Raw genomic sequence first — 15,459 nt, 5'->3', positions numbered from 1 at the left:
TGGAGGTGGATCAGAATGAACCAGAGGTTCATGCTGGTAGAGGACTAGCAGGCAGAGGCCCAGCTGGTCGGGGTCGAGCTGGTCGAGGTCGTAGTGGCCGAGGCCAAGCTGGCAGAGGTAGAGGCAGAGGCATAGGACGCGGTGCTGCAGGGGGTGCTCAAGCACCAGGTGCGGCACAACCTGAGTTGGAGGACTTTGACTTCAACACATTTTTGGCTGGAGTTGCTGCTCTACAACTCAACCAAGTTCAGCTGCAGGCGGGACAAGTCGCTATGCAGGATCAGTATGCGGTTCTGGGTCAGATTGTTCAGCAGCAGCAACCACAGGCTGGTGGTGCAGCAGTTGGTGGTGTCGGAACCACTGACAGGGACATGGTTTTGGCTTACATGAGGCTGAAGCCAACAGAGTTTGACGGTTCTGGAGACGCACTAGATTTTCTCGAGGAGGTTGAGCAGAATGCTCGGCGATTGCAGGCTACTGAGCGTCAGACCGTCGTTCTAGTCAAGATGTCAATGAAGGGTTCAGCTGGGGACTGGTTTCGTAGCTCTGTTCATGCTGACATGGCTACCATCTCTTGGGCTCAGTTTGTGGCGAGATTCAGAGCTTTCTTCTTGCCGTTTTCAGTGACAGAGGGTCACAGAGACAGGTTGCTTACGCTGACTAGGGATGATAGGTCAATATCCGAGTATACGACAGAGTTCGTGAGGTTGGGTCGGTTCGCGCCGGACTTGCAGACAGATCAGGAAAGGGTGAACAACAGATACGTAAAAGGCTTAGGGCGCGATTTTTTGAGTTTGCTGACCGAGACACGCAGAGATTTTACAGACGTAGTAGACAGTGCTCGGCGTATGGAGAGCTCGTTACTGCAGTTTGGGGATATTTCTGGTCCTTCTCAGACCAAGAAGTCTTCTGGCCCTGGACAGCAGAGTGGTGGTGGTAGCTACCAATCGGCACCTTCTCAGTACAAGAACAAGAAGAGGGGTGTCAAGAAGAGTTATCAGCCGTACACCTACAGTTCAGGCAACAGCGGTAGCAGCCGCAGTTTTGGGCGCGGCCTATCCCCTGCTATAGAAGACGGTGGTATAGAAATCTCATAAGAAGGGATGGGCGGAATCGAAAACAGCGGAGGTGCTAGTTTTCCTTTCTGTCAGAACTGCAGACGTCGACATCCAGGCGAGTGTCGTTTAGCACCAGGGGGTTGTTTTACTTGTGGCCAGCCGGGTCACTTCGCCAGAGAGTGTCAGGCATCTGGGCAGCAGATGTCTGCAGCTAGCGTTGCTCAGCCATCCTATCAGAGTCAGAGACCAGCGTTCTCTACACCAGCAGGGTTTTCTCAACCTGCTGCTTCTTTTGGTGGCCAGCGGGGCCGAGGTTCTGGAGGGCGTGGTTTTGGAGGCCGTGGCAACGGCGGTAGAGGTTCTAGCAGCTATGGTACCGGGCAGAGCTCTCAGCAGCAGAGTCAGGGTCAGGCCAGGGTTTTCGCCTTGACTCCTCAGGATGCTCATGCATCTAACGCAGTGGTGCAAGGTACTCTTCAGATCTCTTTCGTAGATGCACTTGTTTTATTTGATGCGGGTGCAACCCATTCTTTTGTGTCTACGTGTTTTGCTGCTAAGTTGGGTGTAACACCAACAAGTCTGAGTGAACCTTTATCTGTTTCTACTCCCTTGTCTGACTGTGTGGTGGTGGATGTTGTGTATCCATCGTGTTCCGTGGTTATCCATGGAAGAGACTTGCGTGCTGACTTAGTTGTTTTGGATGTTCTTTCATTTGACGTGATTTTGGGGATGGATTGGCTGGCACGCCATTATGCTTCGATCGACTGTCGAGGGAAGTCGGTTGAGTTTCGGATTCCAGGTGATCTACCCTTTTCTTTTCAAGGGGAAAAGGCGGAGACACCGAAGAATCTGATTTCTGCGATCAAGGCAAAGCGGATGATGAGTAAGGGTTGTCAAGCTTTCTTAGCTGTGGTTAGAGACATGGATGCTGAGGTGGGCAGTATGAACACTGTCCCTATAGTGAATGAGTTCACTGATGTTTTTCCAGAGGAGTTGCCTGGATTACCACCTGATTGGGATATCGAGTTCTGCATTGACGTTGTTCCTGGAACTGGTCCTATTTCGATACCGCCGTATCGGATGGCTCCTGATGAGCTGAAGGAGTTGAAGGAGCAGTTACAAGAACTGTTGGACAGTGGCTTCATCAGACCGAGCACTTCTCCGTGGGGTGCTCCAGTTCTGTTTGTTAAGAAGAAGGATGGTTCCTTTCGACTTTGTATCGACTACAGACATTTGAATAAGGCTACCATCAAGAACAGATATCCTCTTCCTCGCATCGACGACTTGTTTGATCAGTTGCAAGGTGCGAAGTGCTTTTCCAAGATTGACTTGAGATCCGGGTATCATCAACTTCGGATTCGGGATGTCGATGTGCCTAAGACTGCTTTCAGAACGCGTTTTGGGCATTTCGAGTTTCTAGTCATGTCGTTTGGGTTGACTAACGCACCAGCAGCGTTTATGGACATGATGAATCGGGTCTTCAAGCCGTTTTTAGATCAATTTGTTATCGTCTTCATTGATGACATCCTGATTTATTCTCGGAATGAGGAGGAGCATGCTTATCACTTGAGAACTATACTACAGACCTTGCGAGAGCATCAGTTGTATGCTAAGTTCTCAAAGTGCGAGTTTTGGCTGGAACAGGTTACCTTCTTAGGACACGTGGTGTCGAAGGATGGGATCAAGGTTGATCCTAAGAAGATTGAGGCGGTTATGGATTGGCAGAGGCCGAGGTCAGTTACCGAGATTAGGAGTTTTCTTGGATTAGCTGGCTATTACCGTCGGTTCGTGCAAGATTTCTCTCGAATATCTGCACCTTTGACTAAGCTGACACAGAAGGGTGTTAAGTTTGAGTGGACCGACAGATGTGAGGCAAGTTTCGAGAAGCTGAAGGAGATTCTGACTACAGCTCCTGTTTTGGCGCTGCCTTCTGGCATAGAGGGTTTTACTGTGTACTGCGATGCTTCTCGGATTGGCTTGGGTTGCGTGTTGATGCAACATGGCCAGGTGATCGCCTATGCTTCTCGTCAGCTGAAGAAGCATGAGGTGAATTACCCTACACATGACTTGGAGTTAGCTGCTGTGGTTTTTGCTCTGAAGATCTGGAGGCACTACTTGTACGGTGCGACTTGCGAGATCTTCACTGATCACAAGAGTCTGAAGTACATCTTTGATCAGCGAGAGCTGAATCTGAGACAGAGGAGGTGGCTAGAGTTACTGAAAGACTACGACTGTACTATTCAGTACCATCCTGGTAAGGCTAATGTGGTAGCCGATGCGTTGAGTCGCAAGTCTTCGGGCAGTTTGGCCCATATTTCTGAGGTTGGACGTAGACCCATGGTTAGAGAGTGGCATGGTTTGATAGCTTCGGGCTACGGTTTTCAGGTCTCTCAGAACGGGAGTTTGTTGGCACATCTGCAAGTACAGCCGGTTTTGATTGATAGGATTAAGGTTTTACAAGCTGAGGATCCACAATTGAAACGGATTATGGATGAGATCCATCTGGATGGGAATTCTGAGTTTGTTTTTGTTGACGGAGTTCTCAGGTTTGGTTCTAGACTGTGCGTTCCGGATTCAGATGGTTTGAGAGACCAGATTCTGGAGGAAGCTCACAAGTCTGCTTACAGTGTTCATCCGGGATCTACCAAGATGTATCATGACCTCAAGGGTACGTATTGGTGGAGCGGGATGAAGAAAGATGTTGCAGAGTACATTTCCAAGTGTTTGACTTGCCAGCAGGTGAAGCTGGAACATCAAAGACCTTTTGGCTATCTGCAGCCACTACCTATTCCAGAGTGGAAGTGGGAGCGGATTGCCATGGACTTTGTTGTTGGTGTACCACGTACTCGACAGGGGTACGATTCCGTCTGGGTGATAGTTGACCGTATGACCAAGTCAGCTCATTTCTTTCCGATCAAGGTTTCGTATCCTGCTTCGAAGTTGGCTCAATTGTACATCGACATGATTGTCAGTTTGCATGGTGTACCGGTTTCGATTGTTTCTGACAGAGGGTCGGTCTTCACTTCGAGGTTCTGGAAAGCGTTACAGGAGTCCTTGGGTTCTCGATTGGACTTTAGTACAGCTTTTCATCCTCAGACTGACGGTCAGTCTGAGAGGACTATTCAGACGTTGGAGGATATGCTCAGGATGTGCATTCTTGATTTTCAGGGTAGCTGGGATACTCATTTGCCGTTGATTGAGTTTTCCTACAACAACAGTTATCATGCGAGCATTGAGATGGCACCTTATGAGGCTCTGTACGGACGCAAGTGTCGATCTCCTATCTGCTGGGAAGAGGTCGGTGAGCGGAAGTTGTCTGGTGCTGAGATTATTCAGATTACCTCAGAGAAGGTACCGTTGATAAAACGGAGGTTGGAGACAGCTTTTAGTCGGCATAAGAGTTATGCAGATCCGAAGAGGAAAGACATCGAATTTCAGGTGGGAGACTTTGTGTTTCTTCGGGTTTCGCCTATGAAAGGCGTAGTCCGTTTTGGTGTCAAGGGAAAGTTGGCACCGAGGTACATTGGTCCATATGAGATTTCAGAGAGGATTGGAGCTGTGGCTTATCGTCTGGTTCTGCCGCCAGACATGTCGTTAGTGCATCCTGTTTTTCATGTTTCTATGCTAAGGAAGTGCATCTCAGATCCTTCACTTATGATTGTGCCTCAGAGCGTTGAGATTGACCAGGAGCTGTCCTATGAGGAACAGCCAGTTGAGATTGTAGATACGCAAGTGCGTAGGTTACGGAACAAGGAGATTCCGATGGTCAAAGTTCTGTGGCGGAATCATTCTGTTGAGGAGTGCACTTGGGAGACGGAATCCGATATGCGGAAACGTTATCATTTTCTCTTTCCTTGAGGTACGTGTATCTTTGATTGTGTGTTATCGTTGTTTGATTTTGTGTGCCTCACGTGTTGTTATGCTTTAAATTTTGCATTTTAAATTCGAGGACGAATTTTTAATAAGTTGGGGAGAATGTAATATCCCGTAGTTTTTTTAAAATTATTTTTAAACTTTAATTATAAATTTTTGCATTCCGTCAAGTTTTAACTAATTTATAATTATTATTATATATTTTTATTTAATTTTATTTTAGTCGTTCGTTGATTCGATCGTGATCCGATTTGTATTTAGTGTGTATTATTAAATTTAAAAATAAAAATAAAATAAAAATGTTCCATGCATGAGAAAGGAAGATCCATGCATTCCTTCCTTTTCTTTTACGTGGCCCATCTTTATTTTGTTTAAAATGAAAAGCCCACATTTTAGTATTAGTTGAATAAGGCATATTCATGTTGTTTGAGTAAATAAATATGCTGCATAAAAAGCCTTCATTCCTCATCCTTATAAAAGCTTGCTGCCTTCACGTTTTCATCTTAAAACACCAAACTCAGCCGCCACTTTTCCTCAACATCCTGAAATCATCATCCCTTCCGTTCGCTCGATCCGGTAAATGTTCTCAACGTTTTCTTCGCTTAATATTCGATGTCGTCTCGTGCCGTTATTAACTCGTAACTCCATTATCTTAGCATCGTATCAGTGTTTCATCGCCGCTACATCATACGAATCCGTTCTTGTTGATCTTTACGTAATTCTTATCAATTGGTACGTTGAATCTCGTGTTTTTAATGCCGTCCGGTTCATTGCATTAGAGTTCATATAACTGTTGTTTTCTGCAATCTCATGATCATGGAATTTGTAAATGTTAGGCATTGTTTAGCTTGTCAATTCACACCTTATTCCATCTCTGAATCGTCAAGCTAGTTATTCTCCAAACGGTACGTACCAAACTCCCGTTTCGTCGCCGTTTCGATCTCGCAATGTTCATGATATATTTATGCCGTTCCTTTTGTTCTTGTTACTACCGTGAATCTCCATGCTTGTTGATGGTGTTTTCTTTCATGAATGTTAGGGTGTAAATTGTGATTGAAGTTGGTTTATGGGTTTTGGTTAAGAGTTTATATGTTTCTACTGTTAATGAATATGATTCATAAAAAAAGGGGCATGGCGGCAGGAACATGAGTTTGTTGGTTATTTAAATCAAAGAGATGGTTAACATGCTAATATGGTTCCTCATTTATTATGTTTAAAACAAATAAATCCTTAAAGTTAAACTTTACTTAGATACTTGGAATTTATTGATGTATAAATTAAATGTTTAGACGATAGTTATTTATAATTTAAGCTAATAGAATTACTCGGGTAATTATATTTAAACTTCGAATTTTGATTTGGTATAAATTGGTTAAATTACAAATTAGCCCCTAAAAGTTTCTAAAAACTTATTTAAGTTATGTTTTATCTTTTGGGATTTCTAATTGATTTTTAATTAGTAAATTAAGAATGGGAAATTTATTGGATTTTATAATTGACTAAAGTACCATTTAGCCCTTACTGGTTAAAGTACAGTTTAGTCCCTATTTGGCTAAAGTACAATTTAGTCCCTAAACTTTTATGACTTATCTAATTAAGTTTTTGGGTTGTAACTTGGGTTACTTGAACTATTAGATATTAAATTCTATTTTAATATAGATAATTGTTTTATCAAGTATTTTTAATTTATAAACTCGGGTTTATAAAATTTATAAGTTTTGTTTGGGTTAGACTGTGGTCGCCCAATAAGTGGGAAGAAGCTTGGTAGCTTTTAATAACTCGGCTGACTCACTAATATGGATTTTAACTCGGATTTATTTAAATTAATTTATGTACTATTTTAAATGTGATTATATGATTTGCACCTTATAACTCGGGTTATATTTTGAATGCATTTAATATAAGTGTGTTATTAAATGTGACTTGGTTTTGTGTTGTACTGGTCCTATGTGGTGTCTAGTACTCTTTAGAGTTAGGGTCTGATTTTAATTATAATTTTAATATTTTATTTAGACCCGTCGACTGTTCGTACTTCAGAGGCGAACCAGAGTTAGGTGCTTGTCAGGATCACGTGGATTTAGCAAGCAGTGAGTTTATATCTCTATTTACCTCTTTATTAAGCAAATGTTATATTTTGTAAATATATATGTATAAGCAGCTTTTGAATTGTTTTCGGCATTGTGGATTTGATTTGGAACGTGCTACTCGATGGGCATCATCGGGACTGCGTGCGCACCGGTAATGTGTTGGCGCAGCGGGAGGCGCGGGTCCGAATCGTATATTTCAATTCAAAATCGAAATTCCAACAATCCGGATCCTAAAGTTGATCATATCAACAACAAATGGATCGTCGTATCATTTATTAATTAAAGCACGCAACTAGGAATCGTAAGAAGAATACCTATGTTGATTCTCCAACGATTCTTGTAGTCCAGAAAGTACGGCGACCTCAAGCTCGTCCACACGAGTATGCGTCCGATTGAATCCTCGCCTTGAAGTAATCCTGCAAGAGTTCCTCTTGCCGAGCAGCCCTAAGCTCAAACTCTCGCCACGATCACTACCTTGCTCGGATGCATGAAAAACGTCGCCAAGTTTTTCCCGTGATTGATGAATACTTGAACTCCTTCAAGTGCTTTCTCTCTCTACAACTTTGTAGTGAGATGTGTGTTGTGTGTTGTGAAATGAGCAAGGACATGCTCTATTTATAGGCTAGAGCATGCCTTAAGAATGCAACACCTTGCATGCTAGGTGTCACACACCAAGCAAAGGTGTTGCCACCACATGACACCTTTCATGTGGTGACATCACATAGGTGACATCATATAAGTGATGTCATCATATGACATCACACATATGACATAGGCTTATCTCATTACACATCACCATGACATCATCATTCCTTTAGCTTATGATTAATGATTTAAGTATCATTAATTACTCTAATTAATTACTTAAACCTTTTAATCATAAAACTTGGTTAAAATATAATTAGGTTCCTACTAATTTATAACTCTTATAAATTAGTCCCTAATTAACTTGGACATAGTACAATTAGGTTCCTACTAATTTATAACTCTTACAAATTAGTCCCTAATTTGTACTTGTTTTTTCATCTTAGATTAATTTCCGAGATATGCTAGTATCTATATGAAATCGATCTTTTGTAAACTCAATCGGTTGCACACTCTATTGTGTGTGACTAACTAGGTTCACATCTATATGGCAACGAGAGACATAAGAAACACATTTCTTATATTAAATAATTAAATCCCATTTAATTATTAATTCTCGTAGATCGAGAGTGACGTCTAGCAACATATCACGACCCCCAAATAGAGATGAATGTTTCGATGCATTCTTTATGAACCATTGTTCATAATGCCGTACACTCAAAATTCCCTTCATCTAAGATTCCAATCTCGACTAGTGTCACAGTTAAGTCAAACACTGTTTGTCTTGATCATATGACCTCATCTCTTAGTTCTAATTCTTGATAAATATGACTTCCACTAGAAACAACTTTCTATGTAAGTCATATACACCTGCGCAGGTTTTATCATCCATCAAGAACAATTTGAGATAGCATAGAATCTTGTCTCCGTTCATCCAGAGTGATGAATCCTTTCTAGGTTAAACCCCTATCTCCATATACAACTAACTAGAGCCAACACATCCCGCGGCTCTAGCTCATGAAAGATCTAGAGTTAAGGAGTATCAAACTCTAATCACCTATATACAAGATAGTGTCACCGCAAGTCAAAGGACATATGTACAATTATGAACTAGATGACATTAAATTGACTTTAATGAATTAGTATGTATAAGTCATCTAGCGTCACTTGTTCGACTCACTCAACACCTTGAGTGTCCACATGTTTATTCTGATCCCCATCAAGTAGTATGAGACTCACTACTTCCTATAATTAAGTAACTCTTTACTAATCAGGAGAATAAACAGAGGTGACGATCTTTCTGGGATAATGCAATGCCCTTATTCGCAGGACCCCATCGATCGCGAACGGTTATTTAGATCACTTGTATAATAGAATCTGTCACTCATATTCTTAACACCTTAAGAATAGATTCTATCACAATGTGATAAGGACAATACGTAATAAATGAACACTTAGTTGATGAGACACTTAGTTCAAATAGAACATATATATCTTTGCCATTGGGATTAATTCTACAAATATACACGATCAAATGGCCCTAGGGCACATACTACTAACATAATGATTATGGTATTGAGGTAGGTTTGAGATACGTCTCACCTTAGTGAGGGCACTGGTGGAAGATACGTCTCTTGGGCTCACTATTTATTAAGTGATAGTCGGGGATCGGTTATTGAGATACGTCTCACCGACACGACAATGGATTTAGAATTGTGGTTTAGGGTTTCATTGATAATCCATAATGAAAATGTTTTATTAAACGTTTTAAAGGTTTTTAACTTAATAAATGTAAATGGTTATATAAACTCTACTCAGTAAATCTGACCCCGTTGTTTTCCCAAATTTTCCAGGTTTATGATTTGAGCGTTGGTCGATCTCCGTTTCTTCATTCTCGGAGGTTTTATTTTATTTTCAGAATAAAAGAGTCGAACTGTTTTAAACTCTTAGACCGCAGTAGTAGTATCAGTTATTCATGTCTTAGTCTTTTATTTATATTTTTGACTATTGTTGTTGGATTTATCCAACTATTACTTTATCGCTTTTGGCATGATTACAGTGTTTATGGTATTTATATTATATTGCCATACTGTTGGAGATTTTTCTGAGATAAGCGTAATTTAAATATATATTGCTTTATGTACTGCTAGACTAGGCTGAAGTCTCGGTTGCCCCCGAGCATGTGGTTTTATGCAGGTACATTGTTTAAATGTTATAAATTGATTATCCGCAAGGCTAGCTACGGGTTTTGGTACAACCATACCCATACCCTAGCGCCGGTCGCGATTCATGAAAATGGGTCGTGACAGTGACATTCCAAACTTTAGGAATGCTTTTTTTATTTATAGTTTGGACTATCTAAGTAACAGTTTTAATAGCTCAAAGTTGGTCGAAAAACATGAACTAAAAAGGGAAGATTAAGAAGATAACTTTGAGTAAACGTTTTGAGGCTTTAGAGATGTCGAATGAAGTTTGAGTCTCAATGAAAGTCGTAGAAGATGTTGTGGACTATGGATATGTTAAATTTATTTTGAATACGGGCTATTTTAAATGAACGGTTTCGATAGCCGAAATTGGCTAGAGACCAATTTTTGGATAAATTAATTAAAGTTAGAATTTTTATTAATTCGATCTATTATAAAATTTGCGTAGACTCGGCGAGGCGACTACCAACGGGACCCAGGACGTGAAGAACGTGACATCGCTTTTCTATTGTCGAGGTTTATGGATAGCAAGTGGTGAGTAACACGTTACTTTTGGTATATTATTAAGTATATTTATTTTATAATAATATATGCATAATTATTAAATTGGATCGTATGTTATATTATTTTCTCGTTATATATAATTATGAATTTTATGAATTGAATTATCAATTAATAGTTTGTGAAAACAAGTATATGATCCGTAGGAAACGAGCTACCTATTGGGCGTCAATAGACTGTGTGATCACCAGTGTCCGTGTAAGTCATAGAATTAGTCGATAGATGTTGTATTTAGAAATATTTGATATGATCTCGTTATATGTGATTATGTTTGGAGATGGAAAGGAGGATTATGTTTGGTAGTTACGAGGTTAACTCGGTTGAACTATCTAGGGACCCGTATCAAGTGAGTTAACTCGGTTGAACTATCTCGAGACTCACAATTTGGGATTAAGGAGTCGCATGAGTTAACTCGGTCGATGTATCTCGGGACTATGACACATGGTAACGGTTAACTCGGTCGAACTATCTCGGGACCGTAACATATGGATCGATAAATTTGATACGATATAAGATGGATACGATACGAATAGGGTACGAATAGGATACAGATAGGAAATAGTATAGGTTTAAGATTAAGGTTTCGATCATATCAATTACATGGATATATAATATGTTCATATATACTTTTTTTTAAATGCGATGTTATTTTGAGTAGTACCATTAGTAATGTGTACTCAATCAGCATTGTCTGACACCATTTGATGTTTACACCCTTTCAAGCGGCTAGTGTCGGATCAGACAATCAATCTCTTTGTGCCGGAAGTCCTTGGCTTGCACAAAGCACGAGTTCCCTTAGCGCTGCAGTAGTATACGGTGACTAGTCATGGCTTAGTATAACAGTGTCCTTGCATGTTGTGTATATGTCCTAGTTAGGCTACGCTTTATTATATGATCATTGTGGTGCTGTTTATGTTAACATCAGTTTTGCATAGATCGATAGACGGGCTAGTATGTACGAGGTACGGAAGTTGAATGCTCACATGTATCGTATAGATCGAAGAGTATATATTTACACATTGATATGTTTAATTATTTGCAGAAACTTTATATTGATTTTAGGCTTGCTACGGGTTTCGGAGCTACTACTCCCATTCCCTAGCGCCGGTCTCGACCCATGATTTTGGGTCGTGACAAAGGTGGTATTAGAGCAGTTGGTCCAGTTACCACTGGAAATATGGTTTGAGGCAGATTGATACTACTGCCAGTCTGTGATTAGTGTCTGTCTGACCCTAGGAACTCTATTATTAAGTGACCTAGGAACTACTGCAGCTATATGATTGAGTCATGTCTGATCCAAGTCGTCTGTGTCATTTGTTTTGTGATAAATATGATCGATGAATTTGTGAATCCTTGTTTGTTTCTTTGAGAAATACATATACGAAATATAGACGCGTATTTCGTTTTTAAAAGGATATGCATATGCTTACTGCATAATAAGATGAGACCTCAGGGAGACGGAATTTCACAATAAGATAGTTCGTGCTTTAGCATGTTTAGGCTAAACAAAGTTCAGCCACATGCTGTATTAGTCAAGGAGGAAGTATATCCTATATACTAAAGTATTTTCTTGGTAGTTCAGGTAGGATTCCTGACACCCAAAAGACAAGATCGTGATGACGAACCGCTTGAGGATCCATATATCAAAGAAACAACAATGTGTCAACATAAGGATGAAATTCAAACTTATAGGAGCCGAATTTTATCTTTTGCACGTACTTTTGATTTTTATCGTTCTAGCTTCCCTGTTTGGGATATAAGCCTATTAAATATATGTGATTTGCACGCATGATAAATAGTTAATATTATTATGACTCGATAGTAAAACTTATGTGTTTAGCATCGAATAACGCGAAGATGCTGTCAAAATCGATCGATCGAAACGCCAAGATGTGCATGAGGAAGGAGTATGAAGCTACCAAAGTGGAAGAACTTGTCGGATACAGAGTTTAAAGGTAGGAGAACTTACAAAACTAATAGACTATAACTTTTTAAAGCTATTTGTTAAAAAGGTTTTGAAAAAATAATTGTACCTAGACCCGCGAGAGTCATTGTTAACTGCCATGACATTGATAGAAATGCATCACTACATACATCAATACATGCATCAGTAGGACATGCATCATATGCATTATGCTCAGACGAAAGGTGAGCTTTGGAAACTCTTTGGGGATAATAGATGTCATCACCCAAGTGTACAATTTTGCTAATATTTAAATGGAATTTTGATATAAATTTCAAAATGAGTCGTTTTATTGAAAGAGTTTTCAAGAGATTTGTTTTTATGTAAGTATAGTTAAACTAGAACTCTGTAACGGAAGTGGAATGTTCGAGATCAAGCTGCAACCAGGGCCACGAGAAGAAGGAATACATATAATCGCTAGAATATAGAACTTATGCTTTTAGTATATTAAATTAATTTTTGTTTTACGAGCTAGAATATGACTACAATTTAAGATGTGCTCGGTTAGTAACGCATATCCGATTAGCGACAACTTAGAACGTAAACGCCTTTTAAAAGAGATGTCAAGGACATCAAACTAAGAGATAGAAGAAGAAGTACTTAATAAGATAGAATTGATACATCGACTGATGTATACCATAATGCAAGGAACATGCATAGTGTGCTATGCATCGATAAACTAAGCTTTTGATGTAATCTAGAAACCGGGAAGGTCTAGTAGAACAGTAATAGTTTTTGATTGAACAGTTGGATCATGTTTTTATTGTAAAATGATGCTCCTAAGACGGTTATTTGAGAATTAACCGTTGCGATCGTCAAACTAAGAACTAGAAGTTATCTTCATAAAAGTATCGATTGTGGATATATATGGATAAAAGTGATTAGCCATGTAGACTTACAACAAGAGAATGGAGAATAGAATTGAATGATTTGAAAAACACGATAAGAAGGACTAAGAGATAGAAGACAAGTATCGCCACAAGTGAATGAAGAGTTTGAAATCTCCAACACCAAGTTGTGATTACGGAGTTGATCAGTAGAGCTCGGAAAGTATAACCATGATGGATGTTTGTGGAGTATCGGATCTCAAATTTAAATACGGCTAATAAAGATTAAAAGTATGGTATGATCGAAATATGACGTGAGAGATAGGAGTGGCATACCCACGAAGAAGAATTTATGACTAAGAAGGCATAACAACCTAAAGATAGATAAAGTACATGAAGTGGTCGGTTGAGGTAATCGCTATCGAGAAGTTTTGAACAACCTGTTTATACCGCATAGAACTCGATAAGAATAATCAAGGAAAGGAAAAAGAGAACGTCATGTGGAAAGTTGACGAAAAGATAAGATGGATCAAACTCTGTGTAGTCATGGACACATAGAACCAAAAGGAATAAAGATGATATAGATATAGGATCAGCCTCACTGACAGTTAAGATGTCAGTAAGAATGTGATAAATAGATATGCACGTGATCGAGAGCACAGCACGTCGAGAAATTCGAACAGAATAGACTACAACCCCTATCGATATAGAAGATACAACGACAAGAAGTACAAGAGGTACGAGATGCAACGGAGATGAAAACAAGAAGCGTAATAGAAAATGATTATGAAACACAATAAGAGCAATAGTAAAGAACAAGAAGAGAGTTTCGTAGAATTATACTACCAAAGCTACTAATCCTAATGAATAATTAAGAATACGAAATTGAGAAAGATCGTGAAGAACATATTTACGGTATAAATAAAAGAAAGAATTTATGAATGGAAATAGTGTGATTATAGATAGTGATGAGAGGTAAGCCTGAGGCTACATGGTAGCAAAGAGAAATAGTTTGGAAACTAAGAGCCAAACTAAGATCGAGTGCTGGAGAAAAAATAGATATGAAACAGTTGGATTGTGACGATGGATGCTAAAGACATATTTGAAGGTCGAAGGATAAACGATGTCAAAGGATAACAAAAGAGCAAGATGAAATAAAAGTGAAAGGATAAGACGTTAACGATGAGTATAACCTAAGGGTTGATACTACAATTAGTGTTGAAATTCCAAGGAACAAAGTGCAATGAAACAAATGGAAAGGTAAAAAGAGGATAACTCGTATGGAGCAAGAAAGTGAAGTGAATAATTATGAGGTGTAACCTTATAAGAAAAATAGCATCGAAAGGAGATTGACATGAAAAGATTGTAAAGTGACAATAAGATGGCAATAAGGATTCGAATACAGTAAGTGATCACAAGGATTAACATACCGTAAGGATTATAAAGAATGTTAATGCTTGCCATAATGATTGGCAAGGATCTTCGCAAGGGTATGGAGACAAATTCAAAAAGATAGAAAAGAATGGGTTAGTTGACCTTAAGATCGATGGAAGATAAGTGATTGTATTAGAAATGATGACACTGCCAAATGCAGTCTATAACGAGAAAGGCTAAAAGAATCGAGAAACCTTATTGGAAATGAGTAAACAGATTGATTGAATGGATCGAAAGACGGGTAGAGTATGAATAAGAAGGTCGAACATAGAATAAGTAACACCACCACCAAAGAACCGTCAAGTGTGTGAAAATAATGGGAAAAGGATTAAAGATCCTCACATAAATAAGTGAGAAAAGAGAGTATAAGCATAAGAAGATTATCAAAGTGTTGGTTACAGGTTGGTTCAGTAAGATAAGAATTCAACGACGAGTATGACGATCCCATTTGGCTGTAAACCAGATTGGTGAAACAGATAAATGTAAAGTAAGAAGAGACGAGAATTTGAAGGAAAGTGCATCAAACCTTAAGAATTGGCAAGAAAGTCAATGGATATACAACGAATAATGGAGTATACGAGGTATGAAAACATAAGGAGTAGATCGAGCAAGTCCCTAAGGAAAGCATAAACCTTATAAGGATTCATCATGAGAACTCATCTCATGGATGACCATCAATGAATGATGATAGTAAAGGATGATGTGTATGAGATAAGAGGAATGACAAGACATAAGAAAATAATTAGTATCGGGATAAAGATCCCAACATAACGACATATAGGATCGAACCGCGACAGCGGCTATAAGAAAAAAACTACATAAGTAGCAACATACGAATTCATGGATCACCTACATCATTCGACGATC

At 39.4% G+C, this 15,459-nt stretch overlaps 1 long non-coding RNA gene across 1 annotated transcript; it reads left to right on the top strand.

The window, feature by feature from the left end:
* Nucleotides 1-6,813: 6,813 nt before the first annotated feature.
* Nucleotides 6,814-9,623, top strand: LOC130015034 (uncharacterized). The gene is made up of 2 exons (XR_008790033.1): nt 6,814-7,018; nt 9,457-9,623. It is a non-coding gene; the product is annotated as an uncharacterized LOC130015034 (long non-coding RNA).
* Nucleotides 9,624-15,459: the final 5,836 nt, after the last annotated feature.

Source organism: Mercurialis annua, linkage group LG1-X (assembly GCF_937616625.2).
Source record: "Mercurialis annua linkage group LG1-X, ddMerAnnu1.2, whole genome shotgun sequence".
NCBI lineage: Eukaryota > Viridiplantae > Streptophyta > Magnoliopsida > Malpighiales > Euphorbiaceae > Mercurialis > Mercurialis annua.
This window is presented reverse-complemented; position numbering and strand designations above follow the sequence as displayed.